This window comes from Lampetra planeri, chromosome 11 (assembly GCF_965212315.1).
Source record: "Lampetra planeri chromosome 11, kcLamPlan1.2.h2, whole genome shotgun sequence".
Taxonomy (NCBI): Eukaryota; Metazoa; Chordata; class Hyperoartia; order Petromyzontiformes; family Petromyzontidae; genus Lampetra; species Lampetra planeri.
The window spans coordinates 7,903,259-7,921,822 of record NC_136117.1 but is presented as its reverse complement, the minus strand read 5'-3'; the positions used below and the strand labels follow the sequence as shown (position 1 = coordinate 7,921,822).

The 18,564-nt window shown below is 43.1% G+C and overlaps 1 long non-coding RNA gene across 1 annotated transcript; it reads left to right on the top strand.

Annotated features, from left to right (window-relative positions):
* Positions 1-5,605: 5,605 nt before the first annotated feature.
* Positions 5,606-17,840, top strand: LOC144721418 (uncharacterized). The gene is made up of 3 exons (XR_013585906.1): positions 5,606-5,854; positions 16,501-16,549; positions 17,387-17,840. It is a non-coding gene; the product is annotated as an uncharacterized LOC144721418 (long non-coding RNA).
* The last annotated feature ends 724 nt before the right edge of the window (positions 17,841-18,564 follow it).

Sequence of the window (18,564 nt, the reverse complement as noted above, 5' to 3'; positions counted from 1 at the left end):
CAATTCAACAAATTATGCACGGAGTTTAAATCACCATCATAATGGATTCCGATGAGTGTTGCATCCCTTGTGATCGTCAATTTCATTACTTATCCATTATTGTATTGTACGGCAGATTATTGTATGGTATGTAGCCGCGTGGGAATACGATATTAATTCAATTAATATCTTACACCAATGCTTCTTAACTTGGGATGCACACAACCCCTGTTATGTGCGAGACATGGCCACATTTTTTTCTTTTTGATGGTAAAATCATCGAACACACGCATTAAGCACCTGTACGTAAGTACAGCTTACTTTTCGATTTAAAGCTTTCGTGACTGCAGGGATTCATCTTCTTGGTTCTTTCGGTAAAGTCACGTAGAAGAAAAATAATAAAATAATAAAACATAATAAAATAATTCTCACGACGTTTCGGCCACAACGCAAGGACGGCTGCTTGCGTTGTGGCCGAAACGTCGTGAGAATTATTTTGTTATGTTTTATTTTTATTATTTTATTATGTTGTATTTTTATTATTTCATTATTTCCCTTCTACATGACTTTACCGAAAGAACCAAGAAGATACAACTTACTTTGTTTCATCAAACCTTATTATATAAAAAAACACATTTACGATTGAGCAGCAAAGGGGGGGGGGGGGTGCAAGGCTGCAGTAAAGGTTAAGAACCACTGCTTTTATACTGACGAAGAAAGCAGTCGCTCTCACACATCTCGAGAGCTGTCCCGCCCACCACACACGTGCGGATACAATTTGAGCGCAGCACAAACAAACGAGGAGATCTGTCATTTCCAGATGGGAGGCGCGCCCGTGCAAGTGACTACTTTGGCGTGCCACCAAAAAAAAAGGGCGTTCGTGTATATTTAAGGCTGCTGAACAAATATCGCACGTGTGTGTGTGCGTGCGTTTCATTGACATTGCATCCAAATGCGACTGCATCGCAAGACACCTCCAGAACGAGTGGGCGTGTTTGCTTTAAACAGGGCCTCATCGCGAACACGACCATCGGTGTAGATCATTTTCATCACATCATCATCATCGCATCACCATCTCCACCATCGTTTCACGCCATCAGATATACCATCATCTGTGCAACACAAGAGACCAGCGCAGATGATGGGGGGGAGTTCGAGCCTTGAGGGCAGCGGAGGGGAATGAGTGGCCTCAAAGTGAGTTGAATGTTGACTGGGGGTTTGAACAGAAAATATTGGTTCCTGGAGTGGAGAGTGCGTGGCGGAGAATGACGTGAGATGAGAGCGACGAGGTGGGAGAGTGCGTGGAGGCGAGTAGAGATGAGAGCAGAGAGGTAGGAGAGTGCGTGGATGGGAGTGGAGTGAGATGAGAGGAGAGAGTTAGCAGAGTGCGTGGAGTAGAGTGAGATGAGAGGGGAGAGGTAGGAGAGTACAGAGAGTGGAGTGAGATGAGAGGGGAGAGGTAGCAGAGTGCAGGGAGTGGAGTGAGATGAGAGGGGAGAGGTAGCAGAGTGCAGGGAGTGGAGTGAGATGAGAGGGGAGAGGTAGGAGAGTGCAGGGAGTGGAGTGAGATGAGAGGAGAGGTAGGAGAGTGCAGGGAGTAGAGTGAGATGAGAGGGGAGAGGTAGGAGAGTGCGTGGATGGGAGTGTAGTGAGATGAGAGGGGAGAGGTAGGAGAGTGCAGGGAGTGGAGTGAGATGAGAGGGGGGAGGTAGGAGAGTGCGTGGATGGAAGTGTAGTGAGATGAGAGGGGAGAGGTAGGAGAGTGCAGGGAGTGGAGTGAGATGAGAGGGGAGAGGTAGGAGAATGCGTGGATGGGAGTGTAGTGAGATGAGAGGGGAGAGGTAGGAGAGTGCAGGGAGTGGAGTGAGATGAGAGGGGGGAGGTAGGAGAGTGCGTGGATGGGAGTGTAGTGAGATGAGAGGGGAGAGGTAGGAGAGTGCAGGGAGTAGAGTGAGATGAGAGGGGAGAGGTAGGAGAGTGCGTGGATGGGAGTGTAGTGAGATGAGAGGGGAGAGGTAGGAGAGTGCAGGGAGTGGAGTGAGATGAGAGGGGGGAGGTAGGAGAGTGCGTGGATGGAAGTGTAGTGAGATGAGAGGGGAGAGGTAGGAGAGTGCAGGGAGTGGAGTGAGATGAGAGGGGAGAGGTAGGAGAATGCGTGGATGGGAGTGTAGTGAGATGAGAGGGGAGAGGTAGGAGAGTGCAGGGAGTGGAATGAGATGAGAGGGTAGAAGTAGGAGAGTGCAGGGAGTGGAGTGAGATGAGAGGGGAGAGGAGAGGTAGGAGAGTGCAGGGAGTAGAGTGAGATGAGAGGGGAGAGGAGAGGTAGGAGAGTGCAGGGAGTAGAGTGAGATGAGAGGTGAGAGGTAGGAGAGTGCAGGGAGTGAGATGAGATGTGAGATGTAGCAGAGTGTCAAGAGGGCAGGGATATCTTCTGAAACTCAGCATAGCTCCAGCTGAAATGAAGCCCTGAGCACCACCACATCTTCACGTCAGTGTGGGCAGACACAAAAACTTTGCTGAGAGAGCGCTCGCAGCGTGAGCTGACAAGCTGGTGTGTATTGCTGTAGCTGTGTCGATGGGAAGAACACTTTGGGGAGCAGCAGTAAGCGCCCTGATTGATCGGTTGTTAGAGGAGTTTCTGTAGAGCTATGATTCAAAGCTCTTTTTTTGGCCGGCGAGTTGTTTCCCAAAATGGGAATGGGAGTTGTACAATTTAAAAGCGATTCTCCTTTGTATTGAGTAATTGATGTAATCCAAAAAAAAGTTGCGTCAAAGCAATACAAAAGCTTCGTCTACACTTGCATGAAAGGCACATTTAAAATACACGTTGTGATTTAACACATTTTTTCATGCGACTTTTTTTCTTCTTCTTCGAGATTTTGTGTTTCAACTGATTTTCATATATATTTCCAAAAGCATTTTGTGACAATTGAAATCGACTTTCAACTTATCACCACTGTCTTTGATGTCTGAATTTTAAATGTGGAACGTTGTTGTTGCTGCTATTTTAGCTGAAAATGTAAACTTTAATTAACGTGCTGAAAAGCCGCCTCTTAAAATAACCATTTGACCACTGCACGAAAAAGCCCTCTTTAGATAAATGATCATAATTTGTATATCAATTTGTTATACTTTATTATTCACACTATTGTGACACCATTTGCCATCTGATTATCAAAACTTCTTGACTGTCCTTTTGCATATTAAGCCACTGAGATATAATGCACATTTATAAATAAGCACATGCAAAATCTAATTAGACACGACGAATATATAGACAGTAATTATGCGTTCCTGATTTTTTTTATTAATCTGAACATTCCAAAAATCAGGCCTACACATGACATTTCACACGATCAAAAAAAATATTGTTAGAGATTGAGCCAAAAAATGTACATCACACGAAGTAATGTGGATGCAAAGATTTATCAACCTAAAGTGTCATCACGTCCCGTCAAAAATATAGCGCATGTTCGGCACATTCGGTGGGAAAATAACAGATGTGTAAACTTTTACGTTTCAATTATTGTTTTACTGATGGGACATCATGTCATAACTTAAATGTGAATTATTAACCATTTTACATATTTAAATAATTATATTTATTACAATTAATTAATTGAATACATAAACAATTAAAGTTAAAGCATTGTTTGTAAATTCAAATACTAAATATTAAAACATGAAATTAAATATGAAAATTGGCCCGAATAACATGAAAATCTGCTTTCTGAAATTATCAATAAATCAAACTCATTTTGACTGGGTGTATATTCACAAAATGCTCACGCCGGTCCTCCATTATGCCACAGGGTCGCCATACGTGGGTTCCACATCTGGCAATAGAAGTGTGTACCTGTGCGCGTGGCCGGTGCTAGCTGGCTGTCGTGGCGAGCTGATTGGAATGCCATGCACCAACACCCTGAGACGCCCCTTCTGGGATGCCACTTTCCGCGGTGTGGAACGGCTCCTCTCTCTCGGGTGAGTGTGCCCGTGTTTTGTTTGTCCTCCAGCTATTTTGCTCGATGTTCTGGTTAGGCTGGTTTAAAGCAATAGGAACCGACGGTGCTCTATCAGTCTTATCTTTCCCTTCTCTCACGCTGTCTCAGCCCTTTTCCCCCGATCGTCTCCACTGCCCCTCATTCCGTGCACCCCCCGCCCCGCCACCCAAGGTCTGTATTTTTAGCCATGAGATGACAATGTCCTTGTTCCTTCAGCAGACAAGGATTTGAATTTAGAGGTCATAAGGAGAGAAAAAAAAAACTTTTTTAATAAATAAATAAACGTGATTTCCATCGATTGTGGGCCATGGGTGGCGAAGATAATGACTTCAAAAAAAGCACCGCGAGCATTGTATCCATCAATAGGTTTCACTCGGCAATCCTGGTAAATCTCTCTAACCTCCACTCTCTAGGATGGCCAATGGGAAGGCCTCTTCAAGCTGTCGCAATGCCTCACAGGCTCACGGTGCAACGATCCATTTAGCACCAGTACACAACCTCATTGCATCGTTTCTTCTCTGCAGTGAACATCCTCTCGGGCATGTTTCCTCCTTGACCATGCTTCTCCCAGCTTACGTAATCTACCTTACAAATGGGGTAGCCAAATACAACTGTCACCGTCATCAGCCATGATCAACCTACTGCTGCTTGGAAGCCTCCCCATGTCATTGGCATCTCTCGCTCTTCTGCGCGTGTAACAAACATGGAAGGGTAAAAACAACAATTATCATATTTTGATACTGGCAAAGGAGGTTCCAATGGTGTAAATGCTTCACCCCGAGCTCTCATACTCTGATGGTGCATTGTCTTTGAGTTGTGCGCCATAAGGCGTCATCTGGTCCAACACCATGTGAGACTGGGCTCTAAGAAAAGCTGTCTCGGGTGTGGACCAATCAATTTCATGATCAGAGTTGTGTTTTTTGTTTGCATTCCGACTGCAGGCATTGTGGTCAATGCAAACATGACTCCTTATAAAAAAAGGTGTCAGTTTTGTTGCCAGATAAAAGGGTAAAAAATCAATTATCATATCTTGCTACTGGAAAAGGAGGTTCCAATGGTGTAAATGCTTACCCCGAGCTCTCATACTCTGATGGTGCATTGTCTTTGAGATGTGCGCCTTTTGGCGTCATCTGGTCTAACCCATGTGAGACTAGGCTCTAAGGAAAGCTGTCTCGGGTGTGGACCAATCAACTTCAAGGACAGTGCACATTATCAGAGTTATGTTTTTTGTTTGCATTATGACTGCAGGTATTGTGGTCTATGCAAACATGACTCCTTGTAAAAAAAAGGTGTCAGTTTTGTTGCCAGATGGAAGGGTAAAAAACCAATTATCATGTTCTTATGTATTTTATTGTTTTCTTTTTATTATTTTATTATCTCCCTTCTACGTGCCTTTACCGAAAGAACCAAGAAGATGAAACATGTTCTCCTTTTATTGAAATAACTCTGCAGGTTAACTCTGGCACAATAACTCATTCAACATACTCCGTACGCATTAAACACAATCAATGTGAATCATGTAAAATAATGGGTCCTTAAAACAAGCTGTAGCAAAATGGGCGGTGCCTTGCTGTTAGACCTTTGGACCACTAGGCACGCGTGTGTGTGTGTATGTTTAAGCGTACGCCTGCGTTTCGTCTGTGCAGGTCGGAACCACTTCTGAAAAGTCACGGATGCACTTCTCCTCCGCGTGCTGGTCTATAGCTGCCGGACCCAGGGTTGCTATTTAATGAGGACAGGGTCGCCGCCACGCTGCCCCCTCGAATAGTGTCATTTCTGGAGCCTGCCGAGCACGAGATGGACACACGGGTGGCGGCGTGGAGGCCCTCGGGTGCACACCGAGAACACGGTGAAGGAAGCAGTCAGAGCAATCCGTAAGTACTCGTTTATTCAGAAGCGTTAATCCATTCGGGGGGAGATGGTCAGTGCGCTTGCAATTCAGAGGTCGCCCGGTTTGATTCAGCTCTAGCAATGGTGCGAGTTAAAAAAAAAAATGCCCCCACTGCTTTTGTTCACCCAGTTGTACAAATGGGTTCACAACACAGTTAGTCGATTAGCAGGTTGCGCGTGGCGGGGTAAAGTGTGGGTACCCATATATCTGTCAAGATGTTTGGCCAGCACGAAAGAGTAGGCCAAGTATCCAGTTGAGGGAGCTCTTCACGGCTTTCTCTTGTGAAGGCCACTCCATCAGTAGAAATGTCAGGCTGTCCCTTTCTCTGAGCTCTTTAAATAATCCCAAGTTGTGCCGTTGTTCCGAATTTCTTTTGTTTTAACCAGGTAAGAAATCAAGGGAGCAAGGTGGTCTCATTCGGAAGAGTGACCTGGAGCATTTGTCCGCTAGGAGAGGGGTGATTATATTATTGCTACGTATAATCCCAATTGAGTAATTTACGGGGTAATTTTATCACTAGCATCCTCTGTGTCATACTTCTGGCTTTTCTTGAGGCTGATTTATTTTGAAACATGTATGGGGCTTGTGAACTGTTTGTGATGGTCCACACTCAGATGTCAAATAAGGATTTTGCCAGTGCCATGTATGCACTCTCATGCGCTCCCCAAAGGCGGGCAGAGGCATTTGTTTTCACCTAGTCCCGTTATTGTATTTTCAGTCAGAAGAGGATGCTTGGCATTTTATATATTTCATCCCTTTCGTATGTATGTATGTTGAACTTCTTTCGCACCGCACATAGCCAACCTTAGGTGCAGGGTTGAAGGGCAACAAACAGCATCATCATCCCCAGTGACACAAAGCTTTATTTTATTTTAACAAAACTCAAACTAAAAATTAATCGTGAGATGCCACCGTAAAATCATGTAACCATAACCTTAAAAACAGCATTTAAATCATAAATATGCACTTTCTGCTTTCATTTGAACATACTAATCAACCACTTTTTGTCTTTAAAAAAACTACTTTCGAAGTATTTATTGTTTTAAAAAAACATGTCCCACAAGGCTCGTCTGTCAATCTGCTGATCCAATGTCCTCAGCAATCTGTTTTTGGGAACAACAGAGTGGAACTCCAGGAAATCTGGATGATTAATTCATCATTAGAGTATAACGGGGGGGAGAGAAAAAAACTTCCCAAGACGAACATTTTTTTGTAAAGGTTTGAAATATCATGGCAAAGCAGTTTGCGTAGGTTCATATTAGTCTTGGAGAAATGGCATTTTCCTAACTGGGTAAAGCAATGATTGTGAAACACATCGACTGACAGCGGTGGCAGCGGTAGCAATCAAGAATAATTTCGGAACGCAGCGACGCGGCCCTCACGTCGTGCCAATCGGCCCTTCTGAATGCCGCCACAGATGAAAAGGAGCCATCTCTTCGTCATTACGTCCTCTTACCGCATCCTCCTCCTCCGTGACCCATTGTTTACTTCGCACCTGCCAAGCAGCCCGCGAAACTACGATGCCCAAGCATGCACGCATACACACACGCACAAAACAAAACACAAACACTGCCCAAGAATGAGCGGCGGTGGTGGCGGTGGCGGGGGGAGTGCCGAGCCAGGTGCTAGGCCAGTTTCGTCGATGGCGTTCAGCGCAGGAGTGCCACGCAAAGCATCTGGGTGGCCTGGTTGGCCTGGGTGGCCTGCTCCCCGCCTGGCTGCCTTTGTCACTCACAGTTATCAAGCAGAGCATCGAGTATTGTTGTTTGGTTTTTTTTCTTTCTAAACGCTGGTAGAACCCGTGCGTCGATACAAAATAAGCAGTCATTGGAACCTACGTGACTTTACCGAAAGAACCAAGAAGATGAAACAAAAGTAGCTTGAGATTAAATAAAACATCAACGCCTGCTCCTGGGACTTTGTGCAGTGAATGATTTTGCTCGCAAACACGACGGTCGCGCTCGCAGGCAACGTTTCGTCACGAAAGGCGCACTGCTTCCCGCGGCGTCAGTTGAAACAATTGGACGGGTTTACTTAAATCTCGCCGTCTCCGTCCATCTAATGCAGGGGTGGGGAACCTTTTTTCTGCCAAGGGCCATTTGGATATTTATAACATCATTCGCGGACCATACAAAATTATCAACTTAAAAATGAGCCTGTTATATTTGGTCAAACATTTAATTAACTCGCCCCTAATGTGATGGCTGGAACTGCTTCTCTTTGGCGAGGCGTGTGATGGTAGCTGGTATTGATGATGTTGCTACTCGCAACTGCTTTTCCAGGTTTGCTCCTAGATTTATTGAATTTCGAGTCCCGCCTGTGGTTGCCTTGGCAGGGCCACACCACATGATTTCGCGGGCCTTATACGGCCCACGGGCCAGACGTTCCCCACCCCTGATCTAATGGGAGAAGACCACGGTTAGTTGATGGGTAGGTTCGCGCGTGGCAGGGTAAAGTTGTAGGTAGTGGGGACTCCCACCTCTTCCAAGAAGTCTGGCCAGTCTGGAAGAGTAGGCCAATTGTCTTCTTGAGGCGCTCTCTCTAAAGCTTCCTCCAGCGGAGAGGCTCTTCCTCCCGTAACGGCGTCAGCGTGTAATTGCAGGGCCGCGCCTTTACCTTCGCGTTGTATTACTTCCTCAAAATCACGTCTAACTACCTTGAATGCGGGCTGAAAGAAAGGCCACATTTTTCACCTCCGCTCAATCTTTAAAGCAGGAAATTAACATGCACTATATACACCATACACAGCAATTAACATGCACCATATACACCATGTACACCATATACAGCATCTATTGTGTCGCTGTAGAAGCACTGATTTCAAGCCACTCTACACAAATTGCACCTGACAAGACAATTTGTGCTTTTCTTTGAAGTAAAAAAACAATTTCATCGACGATTTTGATTACATCTGCTAAATAATATTTTGTGGGAATGTTTTTTTCTTTACAAATAATGAAATTCTATGCACCTGGATTTGATTCCACCGTTTGCAATGCAATTTATCTACTCAAACAAGATTTCGTAAAACTTTATCCTCTGATGTGTCTGACATTAAATGCCATCACTGCTCTTTCTTTCTTTCTCTGTCTTTTCACCAGAAAACCACCGGGCAGTGATACTGCTTTTCATTCTGTGAAAGCCTACACGTGCAGAACTCATTTCTGTGTCTACATATCAACTGTGAATACAAATGCATCTTAGTCCATTTCCCAATTGGTTTTCAAGACCAAGACTGTATTATCCAACAGCATTTCAAAAACGAGTAAACTCTGTACTGGTTTTGACCTTCTGGGTCTCATCAGCTGACATTGGCTTGTTAAACAAATCTGCTGGGTCACCAGATGCTGTTGACAAAAACATGCCATCAAAACTAATGGGGCTCCACTCAATGTAAAAAAACAATATTTATTTAGTTTTTTATCAATTTTGTGAAGACAATTCTATACCAAGAACAAATCTTGTTCATACATACACAGTCGACCCAAATGTAGCTCCTGAGCGACTTTTGGAATTTATTGGTTTCTTTTGTTGGGATTATTATTCCCATAGGATGATATCTGCTAACTTTGCACCAAATAGTGTTCACTTTATGGTAGATGTTTTATCGGCCCCTGAAGGATGATTGGCTGGGGGGAAAACCTGGGTTGTGGTTTAAAATAAATATTGTATGATCTTGAGACTATAGACTTACCATATACATAGTTATATACATTTCTGCTCAAAGTTTGGGCACACTAAATTCAGTAAAAACCCATAATTGCACAATGGATTAAACATTTTGGGCAGCCTTTGTTGACCCAATTGAGACAATTAACTCGACATGGATCAATAATACCCACCACATCTTTAATATTTCCACGTGCTTCTGTGCGACCTCTTGAGATACAGACGCATTTAGACACTATACAATTCCACATTGTATCGTTTTGTAACAAAAAAGAAACTAGCTTTATTCCCAAGTGGGAATCCAGGATTCAAACCCACGCGGCTTTGGCTCAGTGCTCTTACATGCCCGACCAACTTGGTTAAGACATTTTGCTCGGGACCAACGATGACAAATCGCCCCCATAGAACACATATCTGAGCCTCTGATTGTCGCGTTCGCGGGTTTCGCGTAGCACAGTGCTCGCTCGGGCTGCTTGTATCCACCATGCTCTAAGTTGAAGAGTGTGCTCATACTGCTCCCTGTTGGACTCAAGGTCGCTGGTAATCACAATTCAGTGTGCTGAAAGCCAATGTGTGTTGATTTTGTTGAAAGCCATTTGCCAGGTGTTCTATTTTCGCTTTTTTTTGTTTACTTTGAAATGAAGCCTACCAGAAATGACTGCTCCAGAAATGGCCACGTGTGTTTTATTTATGTAATTATTAGCTTTACGGAATAGTTTTAGCATAACCAACTGTTCAGAATATACAAAATCCACTCTGCATTCGACACTAAGGTCAGGAACTGCGGTGCAGTGGTTAGCGCACTGCATTGGTTAACGCACCACGGGTAATATCAGTGACAATAGATTCTGAACCAGTCCTGGGTTCCATCCTTTACCAACCTGCCATGGCCAGCACGGTGAAATATGAATAAACAACCACCATGACTGAATGGCTTGGGAGGACCTTCAGCCAGCAGTAAATTGTTAATATTACACTCACTTAAAAGTAAATTGTTAATATTACACTCACTTAAAAGTAAATTGTTAATATTACACTCGCTTAAAAAAGGGTATGCAAAGAGACAGGGTACAGAGGCTGTGTCGACACTCGGTTTCGCATGTTATCATCTTTAAGCAATGCATCCTAAATTACAAATAGGGTGGGGTTAAAACATATTGTCGTAAACACTCCTCTTTTACAAGGAGACACTAAACACATTTTTTGCAAAAAGCCAGCATGGGGGGAAAATATTGCAAAGGAATAACTAAATAAATAAATCGCTTTTAAACAAAAATGGAATACAAACAAGACTACCAGCTGAATGCAAAGTGAGTACAGTAATTTACAATGACAATATAAGAAACTTACAATGCAAAGGAACAAACAATAAGATTAAACACGGTCGTTATAAATATGCGTAATTAAAATTTAAATATGTCACGTGGCGATATTTACGTGAATGTAAATGAACGTTTGACATTACGAAGCAGTGGAATGATGATCATGCCGTGAGGTATAGTAATGGCATTCAGCTGTAGATGGTGTAGTAATTCTGCAGATGTTGGCATTCGAGGTCATTGATGGCCCAACAAAGTTATGTTGGTGAATGCCAATGAAGGGAAAGCGCTTATGAAACTTTTATACATTGAAGGAGGATGTTATGTTTCTGGGGACCACTTCAAAGTACCGTATAGCGAACACAGAACAAAGTTTCGAAGGTTCAAAGCATACCATGGAGGCTGTGGTCATTTGTGTCACTAATGGAGGGAATCCTAAGTCGTAGAATTACGTGGCACATGGTACAGCGAGTTATCTTGTTTAGGCAAATTATGTTGTGTTTCGTAGCGTACGTAGCTAACCGTGCTAATTGGAGTTGCGGGAGTAGGACAACAAACTCAATTAAATGTAGCTCTTGTGTACATTAGTGAAGTCGGAAGCACCCCAAGGCAAATGCGGCCATCTCTCCTACTCCGATTAAGAATAGCCCAGAGCGTGACTGCAGTCAACAACTCCATACCATGGTTCACACTCTTAGTTCTTTCGGTAAAGTCACGTAGGTAAAAACTAAAAATCGAAATTATTTATTATAATTTTTTATGTATTTTTTTTCCTTATTATTATTTTTTTTACTTTTAATTTTTTTACCTACGTGACTTTACCGAAAGAACTAAGAGTATGAATCCTTGCAGTCACGAAAGCTTCAAATCTAGAATTCATACCATGGACCACACGGTCACATCGATCAGTCAAATTTCAGATATTCCCCAGGCTGCTTCTCAAACCGTTCCCTGGCTCACTCACAAACCTTCACATGAACATATGCACGTTGCTCATCAACTCATTCCATATGAAAGTCAGGTAGGGATTAAAAAATAGTGACATAAATATGGGCGCAAGAGCAGAATGCAGTGGATTTAAATTAAATATCAAAAGCGACAACAATGCCTAAAGTAGAGCGTGTTCAATGAGTGCATATCACCTGCCATGACACGTGGCTCAAATGTCACATGACGAAGAATTCAAAACAAAATGCGAAAGTGTACAAAGCAGCGTGGCAGAGATGATTGCTGGGTACTGCACTGAAAGAGAAGAACAACCACAACAACAAACCACAAATGAGAGACGTGTTGAGTAGGTGGGCTAGGCAAGGCTTAACAGCTACTACAGATGGATTGTCAATGATAAGCGAGACTGGTGACGGAGCAGACGCCACTAGCTGGATTGTGGCATCGCAGGGTTAATGTTGATGATGTGGGGGTGCATTTAATTTATCAGTGGAAAGAAAATGGCTGATGATAATGGGCACATTTTATTCTGATATGTGAAATTATATAATAGCGTGCCCCTATTTATAGTGCATGCTAGGGAATTCCACCAAAATGTAAAGTCTGCTTCATGAAAATAAGTAGACGGCTCATTTTGTGAAGTTAAATTGATCATCACGTGAAAATCCTTTCAGTCAACATAAAATGCATTTAACGTCTTAACAAGATAAGAGCCCATCTATTTGTTTCTGCCGTAATGGATTCACTTGATCGTGGAATTAGTATGTGCCTAATTATTTTGTTGCTATACATAATTTTCTGTTTAATCACCCATGGTTATTAAACACATTTTGGCTGATGAACCACCAAAGATAGTATATTCCCATTAGTAAATGTAAAACAGAGTAGAGGGATGCTTAGAGGCCGTCCATAAATTACGTCACGCGATTTTGGACGATTTTTGACCCCCCCTCCCCCCTTCGTCACACGGCGTCACAAAAAGTCAGACCCCCCCTCAAATATGATGTCCCAAAGCTCTGCCCCACCCCCCATAGAAAACATGCTTCAAATCGCTTTAAACTATTGTCATTGTAGTGCGTATTTAATGTGGCGCTGCACTCTGATGAAGGAGAAAACATTTATTAAAAAGTCTATTTAATGAAGTAGAACGTGTTGTCTATATTTATTTAAAGTGCGCATTTTGATGTGACGTCACATTTCTCACCCCCCCTCCCCCATCGTCACATATCGTCAGAAATGTCTGACTCCCCCCCCCCCCCCCCTAGGTGCGTGACATCATTTATGGACGGCCCCTTAGAGCACTGTGAGCCGGCGTCCTGATTTTTACTTCCCAGCCACGGCCACCATCAGTCTTGAGTGACATCTGAAACGGTCTCAGGGTCCCCCTACAGCAACTGACACAGGCCAGCGCCGTAGAGCATCGCAACAACAACAACAACAACAAAATCCCCGCTGACGTACACGCAAACTTGCCAATCCCTTATCAGTTGCGCTACCTTATTACAGACCAATTCAGACCGTATTGGTCACCCGTGCCCCTTATGAATCTCAACGTTCATCCATCACAAGGGAGAAACACAAACAAATAGACGAAAAGTTTGCCCGTATTGAAACGGCTGTACGCCGTATGGACCTGAAAACTCAATTTGCCTGCACAAAAATACGGGCCAAGTCGTATGAGTTGACATCGGCGTGGGGAAACCTTCATTCAGCGGTTGCTCTACAAAGGGCGATGATATATTAGTGTCCCTATGTGTATCATTAATTGTGGACAAGCCAGCGAAGCTATGTATATTTTTGTTAAGTAAGTTTTATTTTCAAGGCATTGCAGCGCAGACGCTGATGTTCTTGAACTCTGCTGCTGTTTATGTAAAGTATGTATGTGATGTATCCACAAGGGGCACTCAAGTTCTTGGTTGGGACAAAAAAAGAAAGCTGCTGAATAGTCATTATATAGAATCAGCACTGCACGAATGGTGTTCTGAATTGCCCTGGGAATAACCCTCATTAACTTGTTGTACAGAGAGTACAGAGTGTTTGTAGCATTAATAAAAACATTGACAGCATGCAAAATTAATGTACCTTAATTCGTGGCCGTTTGAAACCTTCCACCCACATAACGTATCATATTGTTGGTTCTCTTGCCGCAAAAAGAGAGTAACTGCATATTTTAAAGTGGCAGTATGGTCCTTAACGTTGTGGTCATTAGATTTATTCTGGGCTATTGTACTTTCTTGGATAAATGTATTCAACCAGTGACTTGTCTTCTTTACGTTGCTAATTAGGATTGTCATGTGATGATTGATGCACGTGGGTAAACAATAATAAGTTGGCATAGCATAAATCCTGGTCTCCGTTTACATTTTAGATGGAACGAATCCTAGTTAATGTGTTTGTGTATGTAAATTCAGATGTGTGCATTGTGAATATACAGTATTATACAAGGTGTCCGAAAATGAATATACCAAAACTAAAGTTGAATTATTTTAATCTTGACTTAAAGCTTTCGTGACTTCAGGAATTATTATTCTTTGGGTATTTCGGTAAAGCCACGTAGATAGAAGAAAATTTTTACAAAATCTACGTGACTTTACCGAAAGACCCAAAAAGTATAAAATAATAATAATATTAATAATAGAAAATAACAAAAAAATATATAATTTTTTGTTATTTTCTTTGAACCTATCTACGTGACTTTACCGAAAGACCCAAATCATTTGAATAGTTTTATTGTTATTCAAGATACTGCCATGAATTTGATATGAATGTATGCACTCGACTTATAAGTTTTAGTTTTTTGTGAATATTGCTTGCTACTTTCTGTTTCAGGAGAAACCCAATTTTCTGATACAATAAGTCTGCCCGCTCACCCAACTTAACACCATTAGATTTTTATCTCTGGGTTTTTTATAAGCAAAGTCTTACACTAGCAAACCAAGGGACCTTAAATCGTGGTGTTGTTGTTGATGCTGCTGTGTCGTTATCCATCTCTACAGCTGTGTTGGAAAATGTTTTCTCAGAGTTTGAACGTCGAATTAGATTGGCTATCGTAAATGATTGGTTATAGCGAACGATGGACCACATGTAGAAGTTGTTTTTAATAATTCGAGAATATATAATCAATACCATAAAAAACGTAAAAGTGATATTAAAATTACGTCAGTATCGCAAATCACAATAAAACACCTCAACGTATTTTTTTGTATATTCATTTTCGGACATCCTGTATATGTAAAATAGTAATAATAATGAAATTAGAATTTCTAGGCTGTTTGTGAATTCACCGCTGGATGAAGGCCTCCCCGCGACATGTAGGTTGTGTGGGTTGTTTTGCCATACTTCCCAACGCTGGTCAGAACGGGTTGGTGATCATGGGACCCAGAAATATTTCAGATATTATTTGCCACTGATGTTAACCATGGCTGGGATATGAACTCAGATCGCCGAGTTTATGGCACCATGGACTAAGTGCGGTGCCACCTAGCCATGTCTATACAGTATATGTGTGCGTGTATTTATATAAATCCATACCCATGTATATTGTGAATGATTGCCATCGTTTCGCCTATAGTTGTTCAATTTGAATGGCAAAGCGGATGAAGGGAATGCAAACTATTACTATGTTTGTATTACACTGGAAAATATTACATTCAATGGAATTACTTTTTTTTGTTATTTAGACAAAGCAACATTATCATGGGCAGCTCAATAAATGAGATAAATCCGTCAATGTTAACTTGTTGAGCAGTCTATTGGCGGTGACAGTGTTGTTTTGCTGGAAAATATTAAGCAGCGAGTAATACACTGTCAAAAGAATTTGCTCGCTCATGTAATTTTAACAAGCCTCATGCGCCGCAGATGAATAAATATTGACATTCCGTTGTGCGAAAGAGGCCCGCGTGGAACGGAGTGGATGTATTATTAAGCAGTGAGGTATAAGCCCGTCTCGATTCGCACGCAATCCTGCCCACTGGAGCAGAACAAAGCGAGCTGCGACTCCTTTAAAATTGCTCCCGATCACGAGATCACAAAAACATACATTTACAAAAAAGGGGCTCTGTCATATCTTGGCAGGGCTTGGTGTCCTTCATAAAATTACCCGCATCGCTTTTGTGTGTGTGTTTCTTTCTCTCCATATATCGCTCTGATAAGCGACCATGGCACGCGAACATGGCATGTGAGCAATGTTTGGCGAGCGTCAGCGTGTGGGGCATTTGTTCGAGAGCCAGTTTCAGTGCTGCTCCGCAATTTTTTTCTTTTGTATTATGAAGCTGTCTCTAATATTTATTCATAATGTTTAACTTCAGAAACGCAACTCACTCACGTGGGGTTTTTTTTTCCCGTAAACAAGTTTACACTAAAGGGAAGCTGCCTGTCCTCATTGTCATGCAAAAATCGCGCAGCTACTGTCGAATGCGTGTGAATATTGAAACAGATTGGGAAAACATGTGAATGTCCCTTTTAGTTTTTTTTTTATAAATGTATATCCTTCCAAGCACTTCCTTTATGCCCGGCTCTTTTTTTTCTCTCTCTCTCTCAACCATCCTTTCTGCCACGGCCGCCTCTCTGGAGAGCAGGGATTGCACTCGTTGAAGCATTAAATTCGGCGGCCTCTCTCCCTCTGTTCATCCGACTGCCCTGAGCCAATCGCCGCATCCCTCCCCTCTTCTCCCGTAATCCCCATTGTCCGCAGGTGTCACCAGCCAACCGGGCACAGCCGTGTGATGTTCACAGATGCACGGGTGAGCGGGCGGGCGTGTGGATGGGGGGGAGAGAGGGAGATGGGAAAGGTTACAGATACACCGGGCAGCAGGCGACCCGGAGTGAATTAAACTCTTGGCAAGAAAAAAAAAGCTTTAAAATCCCTTGCTGCCTCCTCTTAGCCGCTCTCACCGTGGCATAGATACAATTCCGCAGTTTTGGAGCAGAGATGTGTGCGCGTGTGTAAACCCCTGAATGTGCGAGCAGCCACTTGAAAGAGCAAGCTTGATTACGTTCCACGCGGAAATCTCAAGGATTCGGCTCAGACCTGGGTTACTTGACCGTGCAAATTCATAGAAAAAAAAACTACGGGCGGTGGGGAAGGAAAGAACCCCCCCCCCACCACCCCCCCAAAAAAACCTCCCTCCCCACCCACGCGGAAAGTTTAATGAATGCACAAAATTGAAATATTCAATTACTGTCCCCGGCAACTTAATATTTGAAGTTGTGTGATTGCAAAAGCACTAATTGTGCGTGAAGCTGAACTGTGAAGGCGTTTGATGCGACATGCTGACATACCGTGTGCTTATATCGCAACATCACGATACACTAGTGACGTTGTACAGCTGAGCGGTCGCCGCAAATCGTTGCTTGATTTAAAAAAAATTGTAAATCTTCTAAAATACAGAAAGGAGATCGTGATTACCCGTTGCCATCTTACCTATAAAGTTTAGATGTTTCCATTAGCTATAGCACAACCTTGATTTTGGCTGAATACCTTCAAGTAAACAAGCTCGCAGACGAGTAGCATTCAGCCTTTCGTGATGCTGACGTGACGGTTTATTTGCTTTAATTAATGTTTTTGCCTTTTTCTGCAGGGGTCTCTCCGTGTATCGCAATTCTGCAATGAATGAGAGAGAAGAAGAAAAGAACGTCAACTACTCCTCATGAATGTACCGGTTGTCATAATGAACCTCGATAATAGTTTGTTTACCCTTCTATCTGGCAACAAAACTGACACCTTTTTTACAAGGAGTCATGTTTACATAGACCACAATACCTGCAGTCATAATGCAAACAAAAAACATGACTCCTTGTAAAAAAAATGTGTCAGTTTTGTTGCCAGATAGAAGGGTAAAAAAACAATTATCATATTTTTACTGGCAAATGAGGTTCCAATGGTATAATGAACCTCGTTACGCAGTGTGTGATGAGGATGATCATGACGATGAAGCACTCTTTGTGATGTTTTTTTTCTTCCCCCCCAGCCCTTTTTGAGCCACTGCTGGATAAAGGCCTCCTTTTTGAGCTTTGTTTGAGCATCCTCCACCTCGCAGGTCAATATGGGTTGGTGAAGAGAGAGAGGGGGGGGGGGGCAGGCAGGTGGGGGCGGGGGGCAGGGGACGGGTGAGCAAGCAGGCAGCATTGAGTCAGATACCACTGGTCACCGATGTTAGTTGTGGCCATGAATCAAACTGAGGTCACCAGGTTTATAGCGTCGTCTTCTAACCACTGCCACAGCACTCCCCACCCACCACCCCGCAAGTGATTAAAGGAGAATAGCGAAGCACTGAATCCAACCTGCACTTAATTTTTACTGTCGGCAACATATCTGTAAGTGTGGAAAACAACCCCTTCGAATGCTACTTTAGCCCTTTCACAAATCTAAATTACGAAGAAAGAAAGAAAGCTATTCCTCAGTCGACTGACGTATAACCAGCCCAGATATTTCCGACAAAAAAAAAAGGTCAAGATGCTCCCCTCGTGGTTCTGGCACTGCTGTGCAGCCAGCCCATTGCCTTCTGTTTACGGAGGGTTATGATGAGCCTAATGTTGTCACCGAGACAAATGGGAGCGTCCCACCCCCCTCCCGCTCTGCCACTTAAGTGTAACTCACTTTAGGGGTCTCCTCTAAATCTGCTTTACGACTAGTAACCTCAGGATGGGGGTTACCACCCAACAGCCATCAATAGCGTGCATTTGGCCATGAACGTGTAGCTTCACGCGGGATCAGAGGCCTACGACCGTGCCACTCCCTAAAACGAAACTAGTTTCT